Below are 21,074 nucleotides of genomic sequence, written 5' to 3'. Positions count from 1 at the left end.
AATTTGCCAAAAATCGGCCTCATTTCCGAAGTCGAGATTTTGATGGCAGTCGACAGGCAGGACTCCCACGGTCCTGGGAAAGTAGGTCCTGCACCTATCGGGCTCTACTTGTGTGAGATATAGTCTTCCGAAGATTTGGATGTGCATATCTTTGAGATACTGGTTATTCTGCACGCTATATCTCAGTGATACGGCAGCCGATCGGGGCGTGGCATGTCTTTTTGTGATCAGGAGAGTCCTGCCTGTCGACTGCCGTCAGAAAAAAGGACATCCATTTTTTCACGATTTTCGCAAAAAATCATGATGGTTACATCATTAAATTTGCCAAAAATCGGCCTCATTTCCGAAGTCGAGATTTTGATGGCAGTCGACAGGCAGGACTCCCACGGTCCTGGGAAAGTAGGTCCTGCACCTATCGGGCTCTACTTGTGTGAGATATAGTCTTCCGAAGATTTGGATGTGCATATCTTTGAGATACTGGTTATTCTGCACGCTATATCTCAGCGATACGGCAGCCGATCGGGGCGTGGCATGTCTTTTTTGATAAGGAGAGTCCTGCCAATCGACCGATCGGGCTCTACTTGTGTGAGATATAGTCTTCCGAAGATTTGGATGTGCATATCTTTGAGATACTGGCTATTCTGCACGCTATATCTCAGTGATACGGCAGCCGATCGGGGCGTGGCATGTCTTTTTTGATAAGGAGAGTCCTGCCAATCGACCGATCGGGCTCTACTTGTGTGAGATATAGTCCTCCGAAGATTTGGATGTGCATATCTTTGAGATACTGGTTATTCAGCACACTATATCTCAGCGATACGGCAGCCGATCGGGGCGTGGCATGTCGTTTTTGATACAGAGAGTCCTGCCAATCGACCGATCGGGCTCTACTTGTGTGAGATATAGTCTTCCGAAGATTTGGATGTGCATATCTTTGAGATACTGGCTATTCTGCACGCTATATCTCAGTGATACGGCAGCCGATCGGGGCGTGGCATGTCTTTTTTGATAAGGAGAGTCCTGCCAATCGACCGATCGGGCTCTACTTGTGTGAGATATAGTCTTCCGAAGATTTGGATGTGCATATCTTTGAGATACTGGTTATTCAGCACACTATATCTCAGCGATACGGCAGCCGATCGGGGCGTGGCATGTCTTTTTTGATACAGAGAGTCCTGCCAATCGACCGATCGGGCTCTACTTGTGTGAGATATAGCCTTCCGAAGATCTGGATGTGCATATCTTTAAGATACTAGTTATTCTGCACACTATATCTCAGCGATACGGCAGCCGATCGGGGCGTGGCATGTCTTTTTGTGATCAGGAGAGTCCTGCCTGTCGACTGCCGTCAGAAAAAAGGACATCCATTTTTCACGATTTTCGCAAAAAATCATGATGGTTACATCATTAAATTTGCCAAAAATCGGCCTCATTTCCGAAGTCGAGATTTTGATGGCAGTCGACAGGCAGGACTCCCACGGTCCTGGGAAAGTAGGTCCTGCACCTATCGGGCTCTACTTGTGTGAGATATAGCCTTCCGAAGATCTGGATGTGCATATCTTTAAGATACTAGTTATTCTGCACACTATATCTCAGCGATACGGCAGCCGATCGGTGCGTGGCATGTCTTTTTTGATAAGGAGAGTCCTGCCAATCGACCGATCGGGCTCTACTTGTGTGAGATATAGCCTTCCGAAGATCTGGATGTGCATATCTTTAAGATACTAGTTATTCTGCACACTATATCTCAGCGATACGGCAGCCGATCGGGGCGTGGCATGTCTTTTTTGATAAGGAGAGTCCTGCCAATCGACCGATCGGGCTCTACTTGTGTGAGATATAGTTTTCCGAAGATTTGGATGTGCATATCTTTGAGATACTGGTTATTCTGCACGCTATAACTCAGTGATACGGCAGCCGATCGGGGCGTGGCATGTCTTTTTGTGATCAGGAGAGTCCTGCCTGTCGACTGCCGTCAGAAAAAAGGACATCCATTTTTTCACGATTTTCGCAAAAAATCATGATGGTTACATCATTAAATTTGCCAAAAATCGGCCTCATTTCCGAAGTCGAGATTTTGATGGCAGTCGACAGGCAGGACTCCCACGGTCCTGGGAAAGTAGGTCCTGCACCTATCGGGCTCTACTTGTGTGAGATATAGTCTTCCGAAGATTTGGATGTGCATATCTTTGAGATACTGGTTATTCTGCACGCTATATCTCAGTGATACGGCAGCCGATCGGGGCGTGGCATGTCTTTTTGTGATCAGGAGAGTCCTGCCTGTCGACTGCCGTCAGAAAAAAGGACATCCATTTTTTCACGATTTTCGCAAAAAATCATGATGGTTACATCATTAAATTTGCCAAAAATCGGCCTCATTTCCGAAGTCGAGATTTTGATGGCAGTCGACAGGCAGGACTCCCACGGTCCTGGGAAAGTAGGTCCTGCACCTATCGGGCTCTACTTGTGTGAGATATAGTCTTCCGAAGATTTGGATGTGCATATCTTTGAGATACTGGTTATTCTGCACGCTATATCTCAGCGATACGGCAGCCGATCGGGGCGTGGCATGTCTTTTTTGATAAGGAGAGTCCTGCCAATCGACCGATCGGGCTCTACTTGTGTGAGATATAGTCTTCCGAAGATTTGGATGTGCATATCTTTGAGATACTGGCTATTCTGCACGCTATATCTCAGTGATACGGCAGCCGATCGGGGCGTGGCATGTCTTTTTTGATAAGGAGAGTCCTGCCAATCGACCGATCGGGCTCTACTTGTGTGAGATATAGTCTTCCGAAGATTTGGATGTGCATATCTTTGAGATACTGGTTATTCAGCACACTATATCTCAGCGATACGGCAGCCGATCGGGGCGTGGCATGTCGTTTTTGATACAGAGAGTCCTGCCAATCGACCGATCGGGCTCTACTTGTGTGAGATATAGTCTTCCGAAGATTTGGATGTGCATATCTTTGAGATACTGGCTATTCTGCACGCTATATCTCAGTGATACGGCAGCCGATCGGGGCGTGGCATGTCTTTTTTGATAAGGAGAGTCCTGCCAATCGACCGATCGGGCTCTACTTGTGTGAGATATAGTCTTCCGAAGATTTGGATGTGCATATCTTTGAGATACTGGTTATTCAGCACACTATATCTCAGCGATACGGCAGCCGATCGGGGCGTGGCATGTCTTTTTTGATACAGAGAGTCCTGCCAATCGACCGATCGGGCTCTACTTGTGTGAGATATAGCCTTCCGAAGATCTGGATGTGCATATCTTTAAGATACTAGTTATTCTGCACACTATATCTCAGCGATACGGCAGCCGATCGGGGCGTGGCATGTCTTTTTGTGATCAGGAGAGTCCTGCCTGTCGACTGCCGTCAGAAAAAAGGACATCCATTTTTTCACGATTTTCGCAAAAAATCATGATGGTTACATCATTAAATTTGCCAAAAATCGGCCTCATTTCCGAAGTCGAGATTTTGATGGCAGTCGACAGGCAGGACTCCCACGGTCCTGGGAAAGTAGGTCCTGCACCTATCGGGCTCTACTTGTGTGAGATATAGCCTTCCGAAGATCTGGATGTGCATATCTTTGAGATACTGGTTATTCTGCACGCTATATCTCAGTGATACGGCAGCCGATCGGGGCGTGGCATGTCTTTTTGTGATCAGGAGAGTCCTGCCTGTCGACTGCCGTCAGAAAAAAGGACATCCATTTTTCACGATTTTCGCAAAAAATCATGATGGTTACATCATTAAATTTGCCAAAAATCGGCCTCATTTCCGAAGTCGAGATTTTGATGGCAGTCGACAGGCAGGACTCCCACGGTCCTGGGAAAGTAGGTCCTGCACCTATCGGGCTCTACTTGTGTGAGATATAGCCTTCCGAAGATCTGGATGTGCATATCTTTAAGATACTAGTTATTCTGCACACTATATCTCAGCGATACGGCAGCCGATCGGTGCGTGGCATGTCTTTTTTGATAAGGAGAGTCCTGCCAATCGACCGATCGGGCTCTACTTGTGTGAGATATAGCCTTCCGAAGATCTGGATGTGCATATCTTTAAGATACTAGTTATTCTGCACACTATATCTCAGCGATACGGCAGCCGATCGGGGCGTGGCATGTCTTTTTTGATAAGGAGAGTCCTGCCAATCGACCGATCGGGCTCTACTTGTGTGAGATATAGTTTTCCGAAGATTTGGATGTGCATATCTTTGAGATACTGGTTATTCTGCACGCTATAACTCAGTGATACGGCAGCCGATCGGGGCGTGGCATGTCTTTTTGTGATCAGGAGAGTCCTGCCTGTCGACTGCCGTCAGAAAAAAGGACATCCATTTTTTCACGATTTTCGCAAAAAATCATGATGGTTACATCATTAAATTTGCCAAAAATCGGCCTCATTTCCGAAGTCGAGATTTTGATGGCAGTCGACAGGCAGGACTCCCACGGTCCTGGGAAAGTAGGTCCTGCACCTATCGGGCTCTACTTGTGTGAGATATAGTCTTCCGAAGATTTGGATGTGCATATCTTTGAGATACTGGTTATTCTGCACGCTATATCTCAGTGATACGGCAGCCGATCGGGGCGTGGCATGTCTTTTTGTGATCAGGAGAGTCCTGCCTGTCGACTGCCGTCAGAAAAAAGGACATCCATTTTTTCACGATTTTCGCAAAAAATCATGATGGTTACATCATTAAATTTGCCAAAAATCGGCCTCATTTCCGAAGTCGAGATTTTGATGGCAGTCGACAGGCAGGACTCCCACGGTCCTGGGAAAGTAGGTCCTGCACCTATCGGGCTCTACTTGTGTGAGATATAGTCTTCCGAAGATTTGGATGTGCATATCTTTGAGATACTGGTTATTCTGCACGCTATATCTCAGCGATACGGCAGCCGATCGGGGCGTGGCATGTCTTTTTTGATAAGGAGAGTCCTGCCAATCGACCGATCGGGCTCTACTTGTGTGAGATATAGTCTTCCGAAGATTTGGATGTGCATATCTTTGAGATACTGGCTATTCTGCACGCTATATCTCAGTGATACGGCAGCCGATCGGGGCGTGGCATGTCTTTTTTGATAAGGAGAGTCCTGCCAATCGACCGATCGGGCTCTACTTGTGTGAGATATAGTCTTCCGAAGATTTGGATGTGCATATCTTTGAGATACTGGTTATTCAGCACACTATATCTCAGCGATACGGCAGCCGATCGGGGCGTGGCATGTCGTTTTTGATACAGAGAGTCCTGCCAATCGACCGATCGGGCTCTACTTGTGTGAGATATAGTCTTCCGAAGATTTGGATGTGCATATCTTTGAGATACTGGCTATTCTGCACGCTATATCTCAGTGATACGGCAGCCGATCGGGGCGTGGCATGTCTTTTTTGATAAGGAGAGTCCTGCCAATCGACCGATCGGGCTCTACTTGTGTGAGATATAGTCTTCCGAAGATTTGGATGTGCATATCTTTGAGATACTGGTTATTCAGCACACTATATCTCAGCGATACGGCAGCCGATCGGGGCGTGGCATGTCTTTTTTGATACAGAGAGTCCTGCCAATCGACCGATCGGGCTCTACTTGTGTGAGATATAGCCTTCCGAAGATCTGGATGTGCATATCTTTAAGATACTAGTTATTCTGCACACTATATCTCAGCGATACGGCAGCCGATCGGGGCGTGGCATGTCTTTTTGTGATCAGGAGAGTCCTGCCTGTCGACTGCCGTCAGAAAAAAGGACATCCATTTTTTCACGATTTTCGCAAAAAATCATGATGGTTACATCATTAAATTTGCCAAAAATCGGCCTCATTTCCGAAGTCGAGATTTTGATGGCAGTCGACAGGCAGGACTCCCACGGTCCTGGGAAAGTAGGTCCTGCACCTATCGGGCTCTACTTGTGTGAGATATAGCCTTCCGAAGATCTGGATGTGCATATCTTTGAGATACTGGTTATTCTGCACGCTATATCTCAGTGATACGGCAGCCGATCGGGGCGTGGCATGTCTTTTTGTGATCAGGAGAGTCCTGCCTGTCGACTGCCGTCAGAAAAAAGGACATCCATTTTTCACGATTTTCGCAAAAAATCATGATGGTTACATCATTAAATTTGCCAAAAATCGGCCTCATTTCCGAAGTCGAGATTTTGATGGCAGTCGACAGGCAGGACTCCCACGGTCCTGGGAAAGTAGGTCCTGCACCTATCGGGCTCTACTTGTGTGAGATATAGCCTTCCGAAGATCTGGATGTGCATATCTTTAAGATACTAGTTATTCTGCACACTATATCTCAGCGATACGGCAGCCGATCGGTGCGTGGCATGTCTTTTTTGATAAGGAGAGTCCTGCCAATCGACCGATCGGGCTCTACTTGTGTGAGATATAGCCTTCCGAAGATCTGGATGTGCATATCTTTAAGATACTAGTTATTCTGCACACTATATCTCAGCGATACGGCAGCCGATCGGGGCGTGGCATGTCTTTTTTGATAAGGAGAGTCCTGCCAATCGACCGATCGGGCTCTACTTGTGTGAGATATAGTTTTCCGAAGATTTGGATGTGCATATCTTTGAGATACTGGTTATTCTGCACGCTATAACTCAGTGATACGGCAGCCGATCGGGGCGTGGCATGTCTTTTTGTGATCAGGAGAGTCCTGCCTGTCGACTGCCGTCAGAAAAAAGGACATCCATTTTTTCACGATTTTCGCAAAAAATCATGATGGTTACATCATTAAATTTGCCAAAAATCGGCCTCATTTCCGAAGTCGAGATTTTGATGGCAGTCGACAGGCAGGACTCCCACGGTCCTGGGAAAGTAGGTCCTGCACCTATCGGGCTCTACTTGTGTGAGATATAGTCTTCCGAAGATTTGGATGTGCATATCTTTGAGATACTGGTTATTCTGCACGCTATATCTCAGTGATACGGCAGCCGATCGGGGCGTGGCATGTCTTTTTGTGATCAGGAGAGTCCTGCCTGTCGACTGCCGTCAGAAAAAAGGACATCCATTTTTTCACGATTTTCGCAAAAAATCATGATGGTTACATCATTAAATTTGCCAAAAATCGGCCTCATTTCCGAAGTCGAGATTTTGATGGCAGTCGACAGGCAGGACTCCCACGGTCCTGGGAAAGTAGGTCCTGCACCTATCGGGCTCTACTTGTGTGAGATATAGTCTTCCGAAGATTTGGATGTGCATATCTTTGAGATACTGGTTATTCTGCACGCTATATCTCAGCGATACGGCAGCCGATCGGGGCGTGGCATGTCTTTTTTGATAAGGAGAGTCCTGCCAATCGACCGATCGGGCTCTACTTGTGTGAGATATAGTCTTCCGAAGATTTGGATGTGCATATCTTTGAGATACTGGCTATTCTGCACGCTATATCTCAGTGATACGGCAGCCGATCGGGGCGTGGCATGTCTTTTTTGATAAGGAGAGTCCTGCCAATCGACCGATCGGGCTCTACTTGTGTGAGATATAGTCTTCCGAAGATTTGGATGTGCATATCTTTGAGATACTGGTTATTCAGCACACTATATCTCAGCGATACGGCAGCCGATCGGGGCGTGGCATGTCGTTTTTGATACAGAGAGTCCTGCCAATCGACCGATCGGGCTCTACTTGTGTGAGATATAGTCTTCCGAAGATTTGGATGTGCATATCTTTGAGATACTGGCTATTCTGCACGCTATATCTCAGTGATACGGCAGCCGATCGGGGCGTGGCATGTCTTTTTTGATAAGGAGAGTCCTGCCAATCGACCGATCGGGCTCTACTTGTGTGAGATATAGTCTTCCGAAGATTTGGATGTGCATATCTTTGAGATACTGGTTATTCAGCACACTATATCTCAGCGATACGGCAGCCGATCGGGGCGTGGCATGTCTTTTTTGATACAGAGAGTCCTGCCAATCGACCGATCGGGCTCTACTTGTGTGAGATATAGCCTTCCGAAGATCTGGATGTGCATATCTTTAAGATACTAGTTATTCTGCACACTATATCTCAGCGATACGGCAGCCGATCGGGGCGTGGCATGTCTTTTTGTGATCAGGAGAGTCCTGCCTGTCGACTGCCGTCAGAAAAAAGGACATCCATTTTTTCACGATTTTCGCAAAAAATCATGATGGTTACATCATTAAATTTGCCAAAAATCGGCCTCATTTCCGAAGTCGAGATTTTGATGGCAGTCGACAGGCAGGACTCCCACGGTCCTGGGAAAGTAGGTCCTGCACCTATCGGGCTCTACTTGTGTGAGATATAGCCTTCCGAAGATCTGGATGTGCATATCTTTGAGATACTGGTTATTCTGCACGCTATATCTCAGTGATACGGCAGCCGATCGGGGCGTGGCATGTCTTTTTGTGATCAGGAGAGTCCTGCCTGTCGACTGCCGTCAGAAAAAAGGACATCCATTTTTCACGATTTTCGCAAAAAATCATGATGGTTACATCATTAAATTTGCCAAAAATCGGCCTCATTTCCGAAGTCGAGATTTTGATGGCAGTCGACAGGCAGGACTCCCACGGTCCTGGGAAAGTAGGTCCTGCACCTATCGGGCTCTACTTGTGTGAGATATAGTCTTCCGAAGATTTGGATGTGCATATCTTTGAGATACTGGTTATTCTGCACGCTATATCTCAGCGATACGGCAGCCGATCGGGGCGTGGCATGTCTTTTTTGATAAGGAGAGTCCTGCCAATCGACCGATCGGGCTCTACTTGTGTGAGATATAGCCTTCCGAAGATCTGGATGTGCATATCTTTAAGATACTAGTTATTCTGCACACTATATCTCAGCGATACGGCAGCCGATCGGGGCGTGGCATGTCTTTTTTGATAAGGAGAGTCCTGCCAATCGACCGATCGGGCTCTACTTGTGAGATATAGTCTTCCGAAGATTTGGATGTGCATATCTTTGAGATACTGGTTATTCTGCACACTATATCTCAGTGATACGGCAGCCGATCGGGGCGTGGCATGTCTTTTTTGATAAGGAGAGTCCTGCCAATCGACCGATCGGGCTCTACTTGTGTGAGATATAGCCTTCCAAAGATCTGGATGTGCATATCTTTGAGATACTGGTTATTCTGCACGCTATATCTCAGTGATACGGCAGCCGATCGGGGCGTGGCATGTCTTTTTGTGATCAGGAGAGTCCTGCCTGTCGACTGCCGTCAGAAAAAAGGACATCCATTTTTTCACGATTTTCGCAAAAAATCATGATGGTTACATCATTAAATTTGCCAAAAATCGGCCTCATTTCCGAAGTCGAGATTTTGATGGCAGTCGACAGGCAGGACTCCCACGGTCCTGGGAAAGTAGGTCCTGCACCTATCGGGCTCTACTTGTGTGAGATATAGTCTTCCGAAGATTTGGATGTGCATATCTTTGAGATACTGGTTATTCTGCACGCTATATCTCAGCGATACGGCAGCCGATCGGGGCGTGGCATGTCTTTTTTGATAAGGAGAGTCCTGCCAATCGACCGATCGGGCTCTACTTGTGTGAGATATAGTCTTCCGAAGATTTGGATGTGCATATCTTTGAGATACTGGCTATTCTGCACGCTATATCTCAGTGATACGGCAGCCGATCGGGGCGTGGCATGTCTTTTTTGATAAGGAGAGTCCTGCCAATCGACCGATCGGGCTCTACTTGTGTGAGATATAGTCTTCCGAAGATTTGGATGTGCATATCTTTGAGATACTGGTTATTCAGCACACTATATCTCAGCGATACGGCAGCCGATCGGGGCGTGGCATGTCGTTTTTGATACAGAGAGTCCTGCCAATCGACCGATCGGGCTCTACTTGTGTGAGATATAGTCTTCCGAAGATTTGGATGTGCATATCTTTGAGATACTGGCTATTCTGCACGCTATATCTCAGTGATACGGCAGCCGATCGGGGCGTGGCATGTCTTTTTTGATAAGGAGAGTCCTGCCAATCGACCGATCGGGCTCTACTTGTGTGAGATATAGCCTTCCGAAGATCTGGATGTGCATATCTTTAAGATACTAGTTATTCTGCACACTATATCTCAGCGATACGGCAGCCGATCGGGGCGTGGCATGTCTTTTTGTGATCAGGAGAGTCCTGCCTGTCGACTGCCGTCAGAAAAAAGGACATCCATTTTTTCACGATTTTCGCAAAAAATCATGATGGTTACATCATTAAATTTGCCAAAAATCGGCCTCATTTCCGAAGTCGAGATTTTGATGGCAGTCGACAGGCAGGACTCCCACGGTCCTGGGAAAGTAGGTCCTGCACCTATCGGGCTCTACTTGTGTGAGATATAGCCTTCCGAAGATCTGGATGTGCATATCTTTGAGATACTGGTTATTCTGCACGCTATATCTCAGTGATACGGCAGCCGATCGGGGCGTGGCATGTCTTTTTGTGATCAGGAGAGTCCTGCCTGTCGACTGCCGTCAGAAAAAAGGACATCCATATTTTCACGATTTTCGCAAAAAATCATGATGGTTACATCATTAAATTTGCCAAAAATCGGCCTCATTTCCGAAGTCGAGATTTTGATGGCAGTCGACAGGCAGGACTCCCACGGTCCTGGGAAAGTAGGTCCTGCACCTATCGGGCTCTACTTGTGTGAGATATAGCCTTCCGAAGATCTGGATGTGCATATCTTTGAGATACTGGTTATTCTGCACGCTATATCTCAGCGATACGGCAGCCGATCGGGGCGTGGCATGTCTTTTTTGATAAGGAGAGTCCTGCCAATCGACCGATCGGGCTCTACTTGTGTGAGATATAGTTTTCCGAAGATCTGGATGTGCATATCTTTAAGATACTAGTTATTCTGCACACTATATCTCAGCGATACGGCAGCCGATCGGGGCGTGGCATGTCTTTTTTGATAAGTCCTGCCAATCGACCGATCGGGCTCTACTTGTGTGAGATATAGCCTTCCGAAGATCTGGATGTGCATATCTTTAAGATACTAGTTATTCTGCACACTATATCTCAGCGATACGGCAGCCGATCGGGGCGTGGCATGTCTTTTTTGATAAGGAGAGTCCTGCCAATCGACCGATCGGGCTCTACTTGTGTGAAATATAGTTTTCCGAAGATTTGGATGTGCATATCTTTGAGATACTGGTTATTCTGCACGCTATAACTCAGTGATACGGCAGCCGATCGGGGCGTGGCATGTCTTTTTGTGATCAGGAGAGTCCTGCCTGTCGACTGCCGTCAGAAAAAAGGACATCCATTTTTTCACGATTTTCGCAAAAAATCATGATGGTTACATCATTAAATTTGCCAAAAATCGGCCTCATTTCCGAAGTCGATATTTTGATGGCAGTCGACAGGCAGGACTCCCACGGTCCTGGGAAAGTAGGTCCTGCACCTATCGGGCTCTACTTGTGTGAGATATAGCCTTCCGAAGATCTGGATGTGCATATCTTTGAGATACTAGTTATTCTGCACGCTATATCTCAGCGATACGGCAGCCGATCGGGGCGTGGCATGTCTTTTTTGATAAGGAGAGTCCTGCCAATCGACCGATCGGGCTCTACTTGTGTGAGATATAGTCTTCCGAAGATTTGGATGTGCATATCTTTGAGATACTGGCTATTCTGCACGCTATATCTCAGTGATACGGCAGCCGATCGGGGCGTGGCATGTCTTTTTTGATAAGGAGAGTCCTGCCAATCGACCGATCGGGCTCTACTTGTGTGAGATATAGTCTTCCGAAGATTTGGATGTGCATATCTTTGAGATACTGGTTATTCAGCACACTATATCTCAGCGATACGGCAGCCGATCGGGCCGTGGCATGTCTTTTTTGATAAGAAGAGTCCTGCCAATCGACCGATCGGGCTCTACTTGTGTGAGATATAGCCTTCCGAAGATTTGGATGTGCATATCTTTGAGATACTGGCTATTCTGCACGCTATATCTCAGTGATACGGCAGCCGATCGGGCCGTGGCATGTCTTTTTTGATAAGAAGAGTCCTGCCAATCGACTGATCGGGCTCTACTTGTGTGAGATATAGTCTTCCGAAGATTTGGATGTGCATATCTTTGAGATACTGGCTATTCTGCACGCTATATCTCAGCGATACGGCAGCCGATCGGGCCGTGGCATGTCTTTTTTGATAAGGAGAGTCCTGCCAATCGACCGATCGGGCTCTACTTGTGTGAGATATAGCCTTCCGAAGATTTGGATGTGCATATCTTTGAGATACTGGTTATTCAGCACACTATATCTCAGCGATACGGCAGCCGATCGGGCCGTGGCATGTCTTTTTTGATAAGAAGAGTCCTGCCAATCGACCGATCGGGCTCTACTTGTGTGAGATATAGCCTTCCGAAGATTTGGATGTGCATATCTTTGAGATACTGGCTATTCTGCACGCTATATCTCAGTGATACGGCAGCCGATCGGGCCGTGGCATGTCTTTTTTGATAAGAAGAGTCCTGCCAATCGACCGATCGGGCTCTACTTGTGTGAGATATAGTCTTCCGAAGATTTGGATGTGCATATCTTTGAGATACTGGCTATTCTGCACGCTATATCTCAGTGATACGGCAGCCGATCGGGGCGTGGCATGTCTTTTTTGATAAGGAGAGTCCTGCCAATCGACCGATCGGGCTCTACTTGTGTGAGATATAGCCTTCCGAAGATTTGGATGTGCATATCTTTGAGATACTGGTTATTCAGCACACTATATCTCAGCGATACGGCAGCCGATCGGGCCGTGGCATGTCTTTTTTGATAAGAAGAGTCCTGCCAATCGACCGATCGGGCTCTACTTGTGTGAGATATAGTCTTCCGAAGATTTGGATGTGCATATCTTTGAGATACTGGTTATTCAGCACACTATATCTCAGCGATACGGCAGCCGATCGGGCCGTGGCATGTCTTTTTTGATAAGAAGAGTCCTGCCAATCGACCGATCGGGCTCTACTTGTGTGAGATATAGTCTTCCGAAGATTTGGATGTGCATATCTTTGAGATACTGGCTATTCTGCACGCTATATCTCAGTGATACGGCAGCCGATCGGGGCGTGGCATGTCTTTTTTGATAAGGAGAGTCCTGCCAATCGACCGATCGGGCTCTACTTGTGTGAGATATAGTCTTCCGAAGATTTGGATGTGCATATCTTTGAGATACTGGCTATTCTGCACGCTATATCTCAGTGATACGGCAGCCGATCGGGCCGTGGCATGTCTTTTTTGATAAGAAGAGTCCTGCCAATCGACCGATCGGGCTCTACTTGTGTGAGATATAGCCTTCCGAAGATTTGGATGTGCATATCTTTAAGATACTAGTTATTCTGCACACTATATCTTAGCGATACGGCAGCCGATCGGGCCGTGGCATGTCTTTTTTGATAAGGAGAGTCCTGCCAATCGACCGATCGGGCTCTACTTGTGTGAGATATAGTCTTCCGAAGATTTGGATGTGCATATCTTTGAGATACTGGTTATTCAGCACACTATATCTCAGCGATACGGCAGCCGATCGGGGCGTGGCATGTCTTTTTTGATAAGGAGAGTCCTGCCAATCGACCGATCGGGCTCTACTTGTGTGAGATATAGTCTTCCGAAGATTTGGATGTGCATATCTTTGAGATACTGGCTATTCTGCACGCTATATCTCAGTGATACGGCAGCCGATCGGGGCGTGGCATGTCTTTTTTGATAAGGAGAGTCCTGCCAATCGACCGATCGGGCTCTACTTGTGTGAGATATAGTCTTCCGAAGATTTGGATGTGCATATCTTTGAGATACTGGTTATTCAGCACACTATATCTCAGCGATACGGCAGCCGATCGGGGCGTGGCATGTCTTTTTTGATACAGAGAGTCCTGCCAATCGACCGATCGGGCTCTACTTGTGTGAGATATAGCCTTCCGAAGATCTGGATGTGCATATCTTTAAGATACTAGTTATTCTGCACACTATATCTCAGCGATACGGCAGCCGATCGGGGCGTGGCATGTCTTTTTGTGATCAGGAGAGTCCTGCCTGTCGACTGCCGTCAGAAAAAAGGACATCCATTTTTTCACGATTTTCGCAAAAAATCATGATGGTTACATCATTAAATTTGCCAAAAATCGGCCTCATTTCCGAAGTCGAGATTTTGATGGCAGTCGACAGGCAGGACTCCCACGGTCCTGGGAAAGTAGGTCCTGCACCTATCGGGCTCTACTTGTGTGAGATATAGCCTTCCGAAGATCTGGATGTGCATATCTTTGAGATACTGGTTATTCTGCACGCTATATCTCAGTGATACGGCAGCCGATCGGGGCGTGGCATGTCTTTTTGTGATCAGGAGAGTCCTGCCTGTCGACTGCCGTCAGAAAAAAGGACATCCATTTTTCACGATTTTCGCAAAAAATCATGATGGTTACATCATTAAATTTGCCAAAAATCGGCCTCATTTCCGAAGTCGAGATTTTGATGGCAGTCGACAGGCAGGACTCCCACGGTCCTGGGAAAGTAGGTCCTGCACCTATCGGGCTCTACTTGTGTGAGATATAGTCTTCCGAAGATTTGGATGTGCATATCTTTGAGATACTGGTTATTCTGCACGCTATATCTCAGCGATACGGCAGCCGATCGGGGCGTGGCATGTCTTTTTTGATAAGGAGAGTCCTGCCAATCGACCGATCGGGCTCTACTTGTGTGAGATATAGCCTTCCGAAGATCTGGATGTGCATATCTTTAAGATACTAGTTATTCTGCACACTATATCTCAGCGATACGGCAGCCGATCGGGGCGTGGCATGTCTTTTTTGATAAGGAGAGTCCTGCCAATCGACCGATCGGGCTCTACTTGTGAGATATAGTCTTCCGAAGATTTGGATGTGCATATCTTTGAGATACTGGTTATTCTGCACACTATATCTCAGTGATACGGCAGCCGATCGGGGCGTGGCATGTCTTTTTTGATAAGGAGAGTCCTGCCAATCGACCGATCGGGCTCTACTTGTGTGAGATATAGCCTTCCAAAGATCTGGATGTGCATATCTTTGAGATACTGGTTATTCTGCACGCTATATCTCAGTGATACGGCAGCCGATCGGGGCGTGGCATGTCTTTTTGTGATCAGGAGAGTCCTGCCTGTCGACTGCCGTCAGAAAAAAGGACATCCATTTTTTCACGATTTTCGCAAAAAATCATGATGGTTACATCATTAAATTTGCCAAAAATCGGCCTCATTTCCGAAGTCGAGATTTTGATGGCAGTCGACAGGCAGGACTCCCACGGTCCTGGGAAAGTAGGTCCTGCACCTATCGGGCTCTACTTGTGTGAGATATAGTCTTCCGAAGATTTGGATGTGCATATCTTTGAGATACTGGTTATTCTGCACGCTATATCTCAGCGATACGGCAGCCGATCGGGGCGTGGCATGTCTTTTTTGATAAGGAGAGTCCTGCCAATCGACCGATCGGGCTCTACTTGTGTGAGATATAGTCTTCCGAAGATTTGGATGTGCATATCTTTGAGATACTGGCTATTCTGCACGCTATATCTCAGTGATACGGCAGCCGATCGGGGCGTGGCATGTCTTTTTTGATAAGGAGAGTCCTGCCAATCGACCGATCGGGCTCTACTTGTGTGAGATATAGTCTTCCGAAGATTTGGATGTGCATATCTTTGAGATACTGGTTATTCAGCACACTATATCTCAGCGATACGGCAGCCGATCGGGGCGTGGCATGTCGTTTTTGATACAGAGAGTCCTGCCAATCGACCGATCGGGCTCTACTTGTGTGAGATATAGTCTTCCGAAGATTTGGATGTGCATATCTTTGAGATACTGGCTATTCTGCACGCTATATCTCAGTGATACGGCAGCCGATCGGGGCGTGGCATGTCTTTTTTGATAAGGAGAGTCCTGCCAATCGACCGATCGGGCTCTACTTGTGTGAGATATAGCCTTCCGAAGATCTGGATGTGCATATCTTTAAGATACTAGTTATTCTGCACACTATATCTCAGCGATACGGCAGCCGATCGGGGCGTGGCATGTCTTTTTGTGATCAGGAGAGTCCTGCCTGTCGACTGCCGTCAGAAAAAAGGACATCCATTTTTTCACGATTTTCGCAAAAAATCATGATGGTTACATCATTAAATTTGCCAAAAATCGGCCTCATTTCCGAAGTCGAGATTTTGATGGCAGTCGACAGGCAGGACTCCCACGGTCCTGGGAAAGTAGGTCCTGCACCTATCGGGCTCTACTTGTGTGAGATATAGCCTTCCGAAGATCTGGATGTGCATATCTTTGAGATACTGGTTATTCTGCACGCTATATCTCAGTGATACGGCAGCCGATCGGGGCGTGGCATGTCTTTTTGTGATCATAGAGTCCTGCCTGTCGACTGCCGTCAGAAAAAAGGACATCCATATTTTCACGATTTTCGCAAAAAATCATGATGGTTACATCATTAAATTTGCCAAAAATCGGCCTCATTTCCGAAGTCGAGATTTTGATGGCAGTCGACAGGCAGGACTCCCACGGTCCTGGGAAAGTAGGTCCTGCACCTATCGGGCTCTACTTGTGTGAGATATAGCCTTCCGAAGATCTGGATGTGCATATCTTTGAGATACTGGTTATTCTGCACGCTATATCTCAGCGATACGGCAGCCGATCGGGGCGTGGCATGTCTTTTTTGATAAGGAGAGTCCTGCCAATCGACCGATCGGGCTCTACTTGTGTGAGATATAGTTTTCCGAAGATCTGGATGTGCATATCTTTAAGATACTAGTTATTCTGCACACTATATCTCAGCGATACGGCAGCCGATCGGGGCGTGGCATGTCTTTTTTGATAAGTCCTGCCAATCGACCGATCGGGCTCTACTTGTGTGAGATATAGCCTTCCGAAGATCTGGATGTGCATATCTTTAAGATACTAGTTATTCTGCACACTATATCTCAGCGATACGGCAGCCGATCGGGGCGTGGCATGTCTTTTTTGATAAGGAGAGTCCTGCCAATCGACCGATCGGGCTCTACTTGTGTGAAATATAGTTTTCCGAAGATTTGGATGTGCATATCTTTGAGATACTGGTTATTCTGCACGCTATAACTCAGTGATACGGCAGCCGATCGGGGCGTGGCATGTCTTTTTGTGATCAGGAGAGTCCTGCCTGTCGACTGCCGTCAGAAAAAAGGACATCCATTTTTTCACGATTTTCGCAAAAAATCATGATGGTTACATCATTAAATTTGCCAAAAATCGGCCTCATTTCCGAAGTCGATATTTTGATGGCAGTCGACAGGCAGGACTCCCACGGTCCTGGGAAAGTAGGTCCTGCACCTATCGGGCTCTACTTGTGTGAGATATAGCCTTCCGAAGATCTGGATGTGCATATCTTTGAGATACTAGTTATTCTGCACGCTATATCTCAGCGATACGGCAGCCGATCGGGGCGTGGCATGTCTTTTTTGATAAGGAGAGTCCTGCCAATCGACCGATCGGGCTCTACTTGTGTGAGATATAGTCTTCCGAAGATTTGGATGTGCATATCTTTGAGATACTGGCTATTCTGCACGCTATATCTCAGTGATACGGCAGCCGATCGGGGCGTGGCATGTCTTTTTTGATAAGGAGAGTCCTGCCAATCGACCGATCGGGCTCTACTTGTGTGAGATATAGTCTTCCGAAGATTTGGATGTGCATATCTTTGAGATACTGGTTATTCAGCACACTATATCTCAGCGATACGGCAGCCGATCGGGCCGTGGCATGTCTTTTTTGATAAGAAGAGTCCTGCCAATCGACCGATCGGGCTCTACTTGTGTGAGATATAGCCTTCCGAAGATTTGGATGTGCATATCTTTGAGATACTGGCTATTCTGCACGCTATATCTCAGTGATACGGCAGCCGATCGGGCCGTGGCATGTCTTTTTTGATAAGAAGAGTCCTGCCAATCGACTGATCGGGCTCTACTTGTGTGAGATATAGTCTTCCGAAGATTTGGATGTGCATATCTTTGAGATACTGGCTATTCTGCACGCTATATCTCAGCGATACGGCAGCCGATCGGGCCGTGGCATGTCTTTTTTGATAAGGAGAGTCCTGCCAATCGACCGATCGGGCTCTACTTGTGTGAGATATAGCCTTCCGAAGATTTGGATGTGCATATCTTTGAGATACTGGTTATTCAGCACACTATATCTCAGCGATACGGCAGCCGATCGGGCCGTGGCATGTCTTTTTTGATAAGAAGAGTCCTGCCAATCGACCGATCGGGCTCTACTTGTGTGAGATATAGCCTTCCGAAGATTTGGATGTGCATATCTTTGAGATACTGGCTATTCTGCACGCTATATCTCAGTGATACGGCAGCCGATCGGGCCGTGGCATGTCTTTTTTGATAAGAAGAGTCCTGCCAATCGACCGATCGGGCTCTACTTGTGTGAGATATAGTCTTCCGAAGATTTGGATGTGCATATCTTTGAGATACTGGCTATTCTGCACGCTATATCTCAGTGATACGGCAGCCGATCGGGGCGTGGCATGTCTTTTTTGATAAGGAGAGTCCTGCCAATCGACCGATCGGGCTCTACTTGTGTGAGATATAGCCTTCCGAAGATTTGGATGTGCATATCTTTGAGATACTGGTTATTCAGCACACTATATCTCAGCGATACGGCAGCCGATCGGGCCGTGGCATGTCTTTTTTGATAAGAAGAGTCCTGCCAATCGACCGATCGGGCTCTACTTGTGTGAGATATAGTCTTCCGAAGATTTGGATGTGCATATCTTTGAGATACTGGTTATTCAGCACACTATATCTCAGCGATACGGCAGCCGATCGGGCCGTGGCATGTCTTTTTTGATAAGAAGAGTCCTGCCAATCGACCGATCGGGCTCTACTTGTGTGAGATATAGTCTTCCGAAGATTTGGATGTGCATATCTTTGAGATACTGGCTATTCTGCACGCTATATCTCAGTGATACGGCAGCCGATCGGGGCGTGGCATGTCTTTTTTGATAAGGAGAGTCCTGCCAATCGACCGATCGGGCTCTACTTGTGTGAGATATAGTCTTCCGAAGATTTGGATGTGCATATCTTTGAGATACTGGCTATTCTGCACGCTATATCTCAGTGATACGGCAGCCGATCGGGCCGTGGCATGTCTTTTTTGATAAGAAGAGTCCTGCCAATCGACCGATCGGGCTCTACTTGTGTGAGATATAGCCTTCCGAAGATTTGGATGTGCATATCTTTAAGATACTAGTTATTCTGCACACTATATCTTAGCGATACGGCAGCCGATCGGGCCGTGGCATGTCTTTTTTGATAAGGAGAGTCCTGCCAATCGACCGATCGGGCTCTACTTGTGTGAGATATAGTCTTCCGAAGATTTGGATGTGCATATCTTTGAGATACTGGTTATTCAGCACACTATATCTCAGCGATACGGCAGCCGATCGGGGCGTGGCATGTCTTTTTTGATAAGGAGAGTCCTGCCAATCGACCGATCGGGCTCTACTTGTGTGAGATATAGCCTTCCGAAGATTTGGATGTGCATATCTTTGAGATACTGGTTATTCTGCACGCTATATCTCAGTGATACGGCAGCCGATCGGGGCGTGGCATGTCTTTTTGTGATCAGGAGAGTCCTGTCTGTCGACTGCCGTCAGAAAAAAGGACATCCATTTTTTCACGATTTTCGCAAAAAATCATGATGGTTACATCATTAAATTTGCCAAAAATCGGCCTCATTTCCGAAGTCGAGATTTTGATGGCAGTCGACAGGCAGGACTCCCACGGTCCTGGGAAAGTAGGTCCTGCACCTATCGGGCTCTACTTGTGTGAGATATAGCCTTCCGAAGATTTGGATGTGCATATCTTTGAGATACTAGTTATGCTGCACACTATATCTCAGCGATACGGCAGCCGATCGGGGCGTGGCATGTCTTTTTTGATAAGGAGAGTCCTGCCAATCGACCGATCGGACTCTACTTGTGTGAGATATAGCCTTCCGAAGATTTGGATGTGCATATCTTTGAGATACTAGTTATTCTGCACTCTATATCTCAGCGATACGGCAGCCGATCGGGGCGTGGCATGTCTTTTTTGATAAGGAGAGTCCTGCCAATCGACCGATCGGACTCTACTTGTGTGAGATATAGCCTTCCGAAGATTTGGATGTGCATATCTTTGAGATACTAGTTATTCTGCACTCTATATCTCAGCGATACGGCAGCCGATCGGGGCGTGGCATGTCTTTTTTGATAAGGAGAGTCCTGCCAATCGACCGATCGGACTCTACTTGTGTGAGATATAGCCTTCCGAAGATTTGGATGTGCATATCTTTGAGATACTAGTTATTCTGCACTCTATATCTCAGCGATACGGCAGCCGATCGGGGCGTGGCATGTCTTTTTTGATAAGGAGAGTCCTGCCAATCGACCGATCGGGCTCTACTTGTGTGAGATATAGCCTTCCAAAGATCTGGATGTGCATATCTTTGAGATACTGGCTATTCTGCACGCTATATCTCAGTGATACGGCAGCCGATCAGGGCGTGGCATGTCTTTTTTGATAAGGAGAGTGCTGCCAATCGACCGATCGGGCTCTACTTGTGTGAGATATAGCCTTCCGAAGATTTGGATGTGCATATCTTTGAGATACTAGTTATGCTGCACACTATATCTCAGCGATACGGCAGCCGATCGGGGCGTGGCATGTCTTTTTTGATAAGGAGAGTCCTGCCAATCGACCGATCGGGCTCTACTTGTGTGAGATATAGCCTTCCAAAGATCTGGATGTGCATATCTTTGAGATACTGGTTATTCTGCACGCTATATCTCAGTGATACGGCAGCCGATCAGGGCGTGGCATGTCTTTTTTGATAAGGAGAGTCCTGCCAATCGACCGATCGGGCTCTACTTGTGTGAGATATAGCCTTCCAAAGATCTGGATGTGCATATCTTTGAGATACTGGTTATTCTGCACGCTATATCTCAGTGATACGGCAGCCGATCGGGGCGTGGCATGTCTTTTTGTGATCAGGAGAGTCCTGCCTGTCGACTGCCGTCAGAAAAAAGGACATCCATTTTT

The sequence above is a fragment of the Drosophila pseudoobscura genome, chromosome X (assembly GCF_009870125.1).
Source record: "Drosophila pseudoobscura strain MV-25-SWS-2005 chromosome X, UCI_Dpse_MV25, whole genome shotgun sequence".
NCBI classification, from domain to species: domain Eukaryota; kingdom Metazoa; phylum Arthropoda; class Insecta; order Diptera; family Drosophilidae; genus Drosophila; species Drosophila pseudoobscura.
The sequence above is the reverse complement of the archived record's forward strand: the minus strand, read 5'-3'. Positions refer to the sequence as shown.